Raw genomic sequence first — 8,764 nt, 5'->3', positions numbered from 1 at the left:
GAAGACTTCCTAAGTGCACTCTGATGGGAACATTTCCATGTTCAAAAGGGTACAGAGACCAATCTGTGAGCAAAATTCACCTTCCCACTGAAATTCCAAGTGGGAACCTGAGAAGGAATGAAGTGTTGAAACGCCTGCATGGCTCCAGGACTCCAATGAGTTCAGCTCTTCTGGGGGAAATTCAGAAAGGAAATATGAGGGAAACAGGACAGAACTCAGCTCAGAGATTCGCAGTTCTTATCCTTCATTTCCAAATTCTCCTGCAAGCCACGGCAGCATTTTCCAGGTCCCAGTAACTCACAAAGCACTACAAACTGAACAGTTTTTTCATTCCCTGCTGCTTCCTGGACCAATCCTGAGTGACGGCACAAAAGCTTTCAAAGCGTTACTTTAAAGCCAAAAATGCCTCGGTCAGGAACCGCAGCARACCTGGAATCAGCCGGGCAGAAGTCGCCGGGAATTCGGTGGTGTTGTTCCAATTCCGTGGTGTGGTTCCCCATCTGTTGGCAGCAGCAAGGAGCAACACCGGAGTTATTGAGGAAAACAGCTTTGGGTTCAGATGGACTCAAGGGACCCATTTGGTGTCCTGATTTCACAACTTCGGGGAAAAAAGGTGCTCTTCACMTGGGAAAAATCCCTGCCGAGCTTGGGACAGAAGCTTACAGAAATAGGAACTTGTATAAAATCCRTGTGTGTAGATTTGATGGATCACAGCCAGGATCAGGAATGCACAGGAAGCATTTTTGAATAGCTGGAGAAGGAAAAATGTTCACACCTCCATGCAATTTGCATTAGGATTCCCGAATGTCTGTGAGCCCGTGAGCACCAGGGAATAAAATAAATAACGAGGGCTCCCCAAGTGCAGTTCAGCCTTTGTGGAATTCCCTGCTGAGCTGCCCTAACCCAAACCATGGCAATKAATTCAATTGGAAAGGAGCCTCATTTAAAGCTGAGCTCTGGCTGGAGGAAGGAAAATACCTGGGCAGAGAAAAGCTCCCTGGGGAAAGTGTCCACAAACACACGAGTCTCTGCTAATCTGCTCTTACAGGAACTGCAAGGTTCTGGCACRATGTGAAAGCGCCGCTTTTGTTGATTTAGTGACGAATATTCAATCTGGAATCCCATCTCTGTGTGAGGAGCACCAAGGTATCCCTCTGCCCCGAGGGTTATCCCTGGACTATTGATTTGTTGGTTCCTTCTCTGTTAAATATTGATGTTAGGAAATTGAAACTTCCCAAAGATCTGGGCTCAGCTTCCTTGACACTGAAACAGGGTTTTAGCCTAGGAAGATTCCTGATGTATCAAAATTTAAATGGGAAATACAAAAGGAAAAAGAGGAATCTCCCCACATTTTAACATAGAAACACACGATTCTTTTAGCATGCAGAATTGTCACCATTCATTTTCTGCCCACAAACTATTCAAGCTGCAGCATCTGCCCTTTCCTGAGATTAGTAATTTTCAGAATTACCATCTAAATTATTTTTGATTCCAGTTTAGCTAAAATGTAGCTGCTGGGACTGACAGGATCAGGACTGAGAGGGGCAGCGGTGGATGCTCCTCCTCATGGCCCCGGAGCAAGGAACAGCTGCTGTTTCCCTGTGCTTAGTAAGCGTAAAGCTAATATTTGATCGGCCATTAATCACTGTTCAGGTGCCCTTTTATCTGCACTAAACTCCTTCCTGACAGGCTGTCCCACAAACCAGGCTTTGTGTGCACCCACCTTGTGAAAAGTGAAGCTGAAGCCAAATGTTCAGCCCTGGACAACTGGAGTTGTCAAAGGCACAAGTAACCTCTGCTGCTCTGTTAAGCCAAAATGTTCCTGATTTTAATTAACTTCGGTTTTATTCTGGGGTGAGGAATTTGAGGCAGGCAGTAAAACAGAAAAGTGYTGAAAGACATAGCTCTGGAACTCAGCATCACATTTTTGGTGCAGGAAAAACAAGCCTGCTTGAACAAGACTTTTCTGGCRCAATAAAATTGAGTATTGTTGCTGCTGAAAAATAAACCAGGTGATCTCTCCAATACCTGCCAGTCCAAAACAAAGATCACTTTTTAGTACAGAGCAGCAGCCCATCATCACTTKAAGAGACAGGAAGTATTTTCCATTTTTTTTTTCTATTTAATCAGATCTGTAACCATATCTGCATTTCACTTGCCCTAAACTGCATTTTTTGTGAACAGATGTATGTATGGCTGAACATACACATCCCTAAATATGATTGCTTTATCCGTTAATTTACCTGTTAATTAATGAGCAAAACCATCGGTTGACAATATCACTCCAGAGCAGCTCTTCACTCCTTCCCCAATAGGATTTGGGAACCAGAAGTCCCTTCTGAGCTATTTTAAGGTTAAAATCCTGTAGCCCTTCCAAAGCTCTGTGCAGTCCAGTGAATAAGGAGGGCTAAAGCAATCCTGTCACTTAGAACAAGGCCAGGAGGGAGGTCCCAGCTATCCCCAGAGCTTTGCCACATCTTTCTCCCGGGCTGGGGCTGGAGCGGGGAGCTCCGGTGAGTTCCAGAACCCCCGGGCCGCAGGGCAGCATCTCTCGCGGGTCCCCCCGGCCCCGGAGCTCCGCGGGGAGGCGGCGGTGGGAGCGGCCGCGCTGTGCTGGCCAGGGACCGGGCACGGAGCCGGCCTGGGCGGCCCCTCCCCTGCTCCCCGCCCGGAGAACCGGGGAAACCCGTCCGGCCGGTCTGGCGGCGGCTCCGGGGGAGCGGAGCGGAGCGGAGCGGGAGCAGGGCCGGGGGGGCGCTGGGTGAGCGGGGACCCGCGGGCACAGGTGGGACCGGGCCGGGGGCTTTGCGGGCCGGGGGCTGCCGGAGAGGGGCTGCGGGGCTGGGGGTGAGGGCTGCGGGGTGGTGGAACATCCATCACCGCCACCTCCATCACCGCCACCCCCGGCGGTGCCCGGAGCGGAGCGGAGCGGGAGCAGGGCCGGGGGGGCGCTGGGTGAGCGGGGACCCGCGGGCACAGGTGGGACCGGGCCGGGGGCTTTGCGGGCCGNCCGGGCCGGGGGCTTTGCGGGCCGGGGGCTGCCGGAGAGGGGCTGCGGGGCTGCGGGGCTGGGGGTGAGGGCTGCGGGGTGGTGGAACATCCATCACCGCCACCTCCATCACCGCCACCCCCGGCGGTGCCGCGCTCGGTGCGGGCCGGGGGTCGGGACAGGGCGTGCCCGACCCGCCCCGCCGCACAGGAGGGACCGGCACTGACCCCGGCAGCACCCGGAACGCCTTCCCTTCCTTTCTCTTTCCCTGTCAGAACATCACCTGCTCGCAGCGGGCAGCCCGACGCCTTGTTTTGGGGATCAGCGTCCCCTCGCTCCCACCCTGGGATGCCCGGCCGGTGATCGCGAGTTCAGCGCAGTCTCTCCAGCCTGAAGTTTAAGGAGAGCGCAGGAGTTCGCTGGGAGGTGAGGTAAGAACGGGCAGCCCGGCAGCTCGGCTGTCTCCTGTGTCCCCGACACCCCGGGCACTGACCCGCTCTCATGGCCTGGGGCTGGTTGCCCTGCTCCCGAGCTTTTTACCATATCTATAAATGATGAAAACAGCCTCTTGGGCTGCAGGCTGATTATTCTTTAGTCAGTGTTTATAAAGCCCTCAGAGCAGCAATTCTGCAGGAACAGTAATTCTGCTACAGAAAATACTAGAAAAGCTACTTGTGTGGCCAGGGACTTGGTTGGAAAACATATTTTGACCTCCAGAAAATAATCAGAATCTCGTGCTTGGTGCCTACAGCTTAAATAGCATCCCTTGCTTGSAGTTAGGATGGAGCTGAGCTAAATGCAGAGGTAATGGAGCATTTCAGCGCTGGCTCGGGTGTCAGCAGGAGYGGTTTGAAACCCAAGAGCTGAGCTGCACAGGGAGCTCTGGCAGGGAACGGTGCTGGCAATGAGTAACAGCTCAGGGTGTTTGATCTCGGGGCTCAGGGGGATCTGGGGCTGTGGAGAACCGGGGCCAGTGGGACTCGGGGTGGCACCCTGGCCCTCGAGCAGTGCCTGTATGTGTGGGGACACTGCTGCTGGACCCCCTGGATTTAACTCCCTGTAAGTGTCGGTGCTGGTCAGGCTTGCTCACAGTTTTCTGTTTGTTTGTGGCTTTTTATTTGTCTTTCTCTCCAAAGCCTAGTTCAGAAATCRAGTGGTATTTGGCCATTTTGAAGTTTTCCTTGTCAGCCTCTGCACTGGTGCTCACATTAGAGTGTGRTTGTTTTCATACCTGTCCCAGGTACCTGTTTGTCTGTGTTAGCCTGTTGCTATCATAGAGATTGTTTTGGGTAACTTCTAAACTGTGCTCACTAATTCCACCATGTGARACAGCCTGTGGATGTTCTGGACCTTTTCTTTGGAGTTTGGAATGGTGAATTCCAAAACCACTTGTATCAAAGCTATTTTAAAACGAGCTGCAATTTATTTCCCTGCTCTGTTGTCAGTGTAGCTGTCGTTTTAGGGCCGAATAATGACATCGGTGTGAAGCGCTGCCTGCTCTCAAACRTGGAGTTGGTGTTGTTTCAGATCTGAGGGGGTTTGATGTTCTTCCTCTGCTTTGTCAGGTCTCTTTTAAATGAGATGCTTTGTGCAGCTGTAATTGAATGCAGGATGTTGGCCAGGAGCTTCTGAAACSCAAGCCTGGCTCTGTCAGTGACTTACCCAATGGCCTTGGGCAAATCACTTAACCTCTCTGTTCCTGTGCTTGTCGGGGTGAAGGGCACGAATCTGATTCCAGACCGATGGTGCAGGAGCTCTGAGCTCTGCTTGGCACGTTCTGAGCTCTGTGACAGCTCTGCTTTCTGGCAAGCGTGCAGAATCCCTCAGGAACGTGTGCTGGGTTTTCCCCACGGGTACTGAAATAAACTTGAAATATGGTTTTTATTTGATGGCTGTAATTCCTTTTCAGTTAATGGTGATGGAAAGATGTGCTCTAATATCTTTACAAACAATTCAGTGGGTGAGGGTCTGTTTGAAGAGGATATTAATGTCCCTATCAGCCTCAAGCCACAAGAGCCCAGGCAGTTTGATTTGTGAACTTGGGGATCACAGACAAATGGGTCTGCTCAAAGATTCCTGCAGAAGCCAGACAGCCTGACATGTTCAAGGGRGGAATTTGTGGTGGTTTGGGAAGGATGAACCTTCCTGGTACCTCAGCTGATGGGAAAGGAAGAGGGCACCATGTGGGAGTTTGGGATAAAAGGGGGCTGTGCCTGCTGAAATCTCGAGAGAGAAAACCCCATGGGAGTGTGCCCCAGTGGACTCTCTCCCTTTGTTCCAATAAAGCAGGACTCCTCTGACTCCTTGGTGGACACTGGCTTTTCACAGTGAGATTTCTCCTCACAGTGGGCAATCAGTAAGTTCATGGGTGCTCTTCGTTACAAAACGCTGTACAATGATGCACAAGGAGGTGTAGAACAAAAAGCATGAGAAGAATAAAAAGGGGTAAGAAAAACAGGAAACAAGTCAACAAAAAAACCCATTTGCCAATATGACTTTGTCCCTAAGAGGAGGGAGAAGAGCAGCATGGAAAGGTCTAGAGAACTAACCAGAAATGCCTTTTTCTTAAGCTTTGCAAGGCAAATTAATTTAATGATTTGCCTAAAGAATATTTTTTCGAGGTGGAAGTCAGCGAGGAATCCATTTTCTACTTTGTTTCCTTGCAGATGGAAGCCAATTTAAAGCTGAACACAGAGGATTCTCCGTGAGCGGCCGGTGGCAGCATCTGTGATGCAGTCTGGGTTTCAGTCACACACTCCACTGGATAAAGGTCAGTTTAGGGAAATGGCTTCAGTGTCCACTGTAGATGCTGCCAGGAGAGTTTTATTCCTGGAATCTCCAGCCTTGGGAGCAGGAAGTGACCTTTATTTTGTCCAGTTAAAAAACACCTGCTGGTTTTGATGGTGGGGATACCTAGGAAGAGAACTCTTTATAAAGTTCCAAAAGGCTTCAATGCCAAACAATGCAGTTGAAGTGTTCACAATAACAATTCTTTTTTCCTCTAATAACCCTAAGATGGGCTGTTGTATAWCATGAACCTTGAGAGCGAGGTAACACCCTCTAAAAGGCAGATTGAAACCCCTTCAGAGTGGAACCTGCATCTTGAGCAAAGGTTACCAACCCTCTTATCTTCTGCAAAGATAGCTKGCCTTGCCTTGGACTTTAAATGATGGAGCTCTGCAGATCTGTTAATGAGAAATCCTGGGACAGATAATGGGAAAGATGATGATTTTGTTTCTGCAGTGGCTGTCTCTGGTGGTGCCACAGTGGTGTTTGTCTCCTGATGGTAATTGGGGTCTTTATGGCATCGGGGTTGGTTTCTCCCAAAGAAAGATCTGTGGGTGTTCCAAGGTTGGCTGTGCACAGCAGCAATTCAAAAGTCTCTTGGAGCTGAAATTAGTCCTTAATTCCAGTCCCCAGTTCATACAGCCTCCAGAGCAGCAGTGTGTCTGTGTTAAGGTACTGTTGTGATCTAACTAGATACACTTTGTATTTAAAAATGGTGCATGTAAAACGTGTCAAATGAGGGGTTGGGTGCCTCTCTTAGGGTGCACACAACAGCCAGTGTGCTTCAGAATAAATGGCTGAGGGAAATCAACCCCTTCAAGATATAATTTCTGGGTGTTCAATTACTGTAAAGTAGTCATTCAGGGAAGTGGCTGGAGCTGTTGTGTATGAAATAGCTCTATAAATTGATCAGCTTTTAGCATGTAATTTGCATGGCAATCTACCTGAAGCTCAGCAGTGTTTGGACTGAAGGTTATTTCCTTGGCCTTTTTGTGCTGATTCATGCTATTTTGAGTAAGTGCTGTTTTTTTCCCTGTGAATATGTCATAAAGATTAGCTGGAAGGTTTGAGTTGTTCAGAGGATCCTTCTATCTGCCTGTCCWAGCACTTGTTACCAGCAATTCCATATCTGCTTTGCACAATCAGTGATCCATCCCTTCTATTGGAAACAAATCCAGTTTATGATTTGCCTGTTTCCCTGCAGCAGATCTGGTTCCAGGAGATGAATTGCTGAATACATTTTTAATGGAGCCTTTTCAGCTCAGAGTCTCTGTTGCTGGAAAGGTGAGCAGTGTGGTACAGCWGAAGAATAATTACTGCTGTCTCTTAGGGAAAATGTGATTGGAATGATCATGCACTGCCAGCAAGTCCTTGTGGGAGCCCCACCCCAGAGGTTGATGTCAGACATGGTTTCCTAGTGCAGTTTTGGGAGTGTGTGTTCAGCCCTCCTATAAACAGGTTTTGTTTTGCAGCTCCAGTAATATGTAGTAAAGAAATAAATCTTACATGTCTGAGGATCACCCTTTGCCCTTAAGTACTTTTTTAATGCCAAGTTAAATTGGTGAAACATTTTGCTGTAGCTTTTTTTGTCCTATTTTAACTCCAGAGACCTGCAATAGTTCACAAGGGTCTCTCTGAGTTACTTTTTGTACTATTTGAGTTTGCTTTATGACTCGAAATACTGCTGTTGTTGTGCTCTGAAAGAACAGAGCGTGGCCAGGTTTGAGCAGCTGTGGAACTTGGCACTGCCAGAGTGTGTGAGGCTGTGCAGAACAGGGTGCCAAGGACAGGAACATGCAGCCTGTGGTGGCCAGCAGGTGTGTAATGCTGAGCCTTGTTGTGCTCAGAGCATAGCTCTTTATATCCATAATAACCACCAATGACAGCTTCAGTGGCATTTTAATCCTTTTGCTATACATGTCCCTTGTTCTAGATGGATCTGTTACCTTTCAGGGCCCTCTGAATGATGATCTGATTTGCAGGAAGTGACCCCAGGTTCTTGCAGCAGTGTCATGTGCAGTGTGTCTCCAGAGAAGAATTTAGAGTTTGGTTTTGGTTGTTGTTTACTGCCTTGAACCAAATGCAGTTTAATTTATCCCAAATTATCTGATGCTTGCACCGAGGCAGGAATAGACACAAGACCTGAGTGACTGAAGAACTGTGCAATTTGCCCTTTTAGTAAATAAACTGGGGCAGGTATACTCAAACCTGTGCTCAATACTGTTTTGATCCCCTTTCCTCCCCATATATCCATACTGCTGTTAGATCAGCAGGATTTCACAAGTGGGGGGCAGAGCTGGGAGCTCTCCACGCTCTGGGCAGTGTGAGCTGATGCTTCCTCTAGAGTGAAGGGGTTAATGTAAGGTTTTCTGCTGTGTGACTGATCTTAAACAGGGTGAACTGTTGTCAAATCAGAACTAGAAAATGAGGAGCATGCACCCAAGAACCAATTTTTGGAAGTGTTTTCTGAGTATTTTATGAAGTAGTATTTAACAGCTGTGTTGTCCCAACTATTTCTACAGAATAGTGACCACATCAAAAATCAGTAGTGGCCGCCTCTCTTCTTGCCATGTTTGTTCCCCTTTAGATTCTGCTGGGTGTTCCTGCACCCAGGTATTGCTGGATGTGTGCTTTCCTCTTTTCAATAGCTCTGTGCTATTGGTTCCTCCCATCTCCCCTTTCACATTGTGATCACTCCCCACCTTCCTCTGACCTTCTGACACCACCCTGCCATCCCAGAGAGTTGTTCCAGACTAGGTGTCAAGAAACTCAACTCTAAACCAATTATCAGCCTCTCACGAGAGGACTCCTTTACCTTGTGTCCCACAGCAGCTCTTGGCTCTTTCCCCACTTTGGGAATTTCTGTGCAGGCTCYCAGCCAGCCCCGGGCGTGATCCCATTGCTCCTGCAGAATGTTAATGGTGTGCCCGCAGCACTGAGCACTTGTGCTGCCTGCAGGGTAACACTTAATGAGATCTCCTCTCTTAA

General features: G+C 48.7%; 1 protein-coding gene across 3 annotated transcripts in view; it reads left to right on the top strand.

Moving 5' to 3' along the window:
* Nucleotides 1-2,915: 2,915 nt before the first annotated feature.
* ATP8B1 (ATPase phospholipid transporting 8B1) overlaps nt 2,916-8,764 on the top strand; it is a 19,302-nt gene continuing 13,453 nt past the window's right edge. Inside the window, exons 1-3 of one of the 3 annotated variants that reach the window (XM_057383483.1) lie at nt 2,916-2,955; nt 3,265-3,415; nt 5,656-5,759. The gene's annotated coding sequence lies outside the window, so the exon portion shown is untranslated. Of the gene's footprint in view, nt 2,980-3,264; nt 3,421-5,655; nt 5,760-8,764 lie in introns of all 3 variants that reach the window. The other 2 variants (XM_057383481.1, XM_057383482.1) reach the window with 2 other exon arrangements.

This window comes from Malurus melanocephalus, unplaced genomic scaffold (assembly GCF_030028575.1).
Source record: "Malurus melanocephalus ecotype Western Australia unplaced genomic scaffold, MMel_1.1 scaffold_636, whole genome shotgun sequence".
Taxonomy (NCBI): domain Eukaryota; kingdom Metazoa; phylum Chordata; class Aves; order Passeriformes; family Maluridae; genus Malurus; species Malurus melanocephalus.
This window is presented reverse-complemented; position numbering and strand designations above follow the sequence as displayed.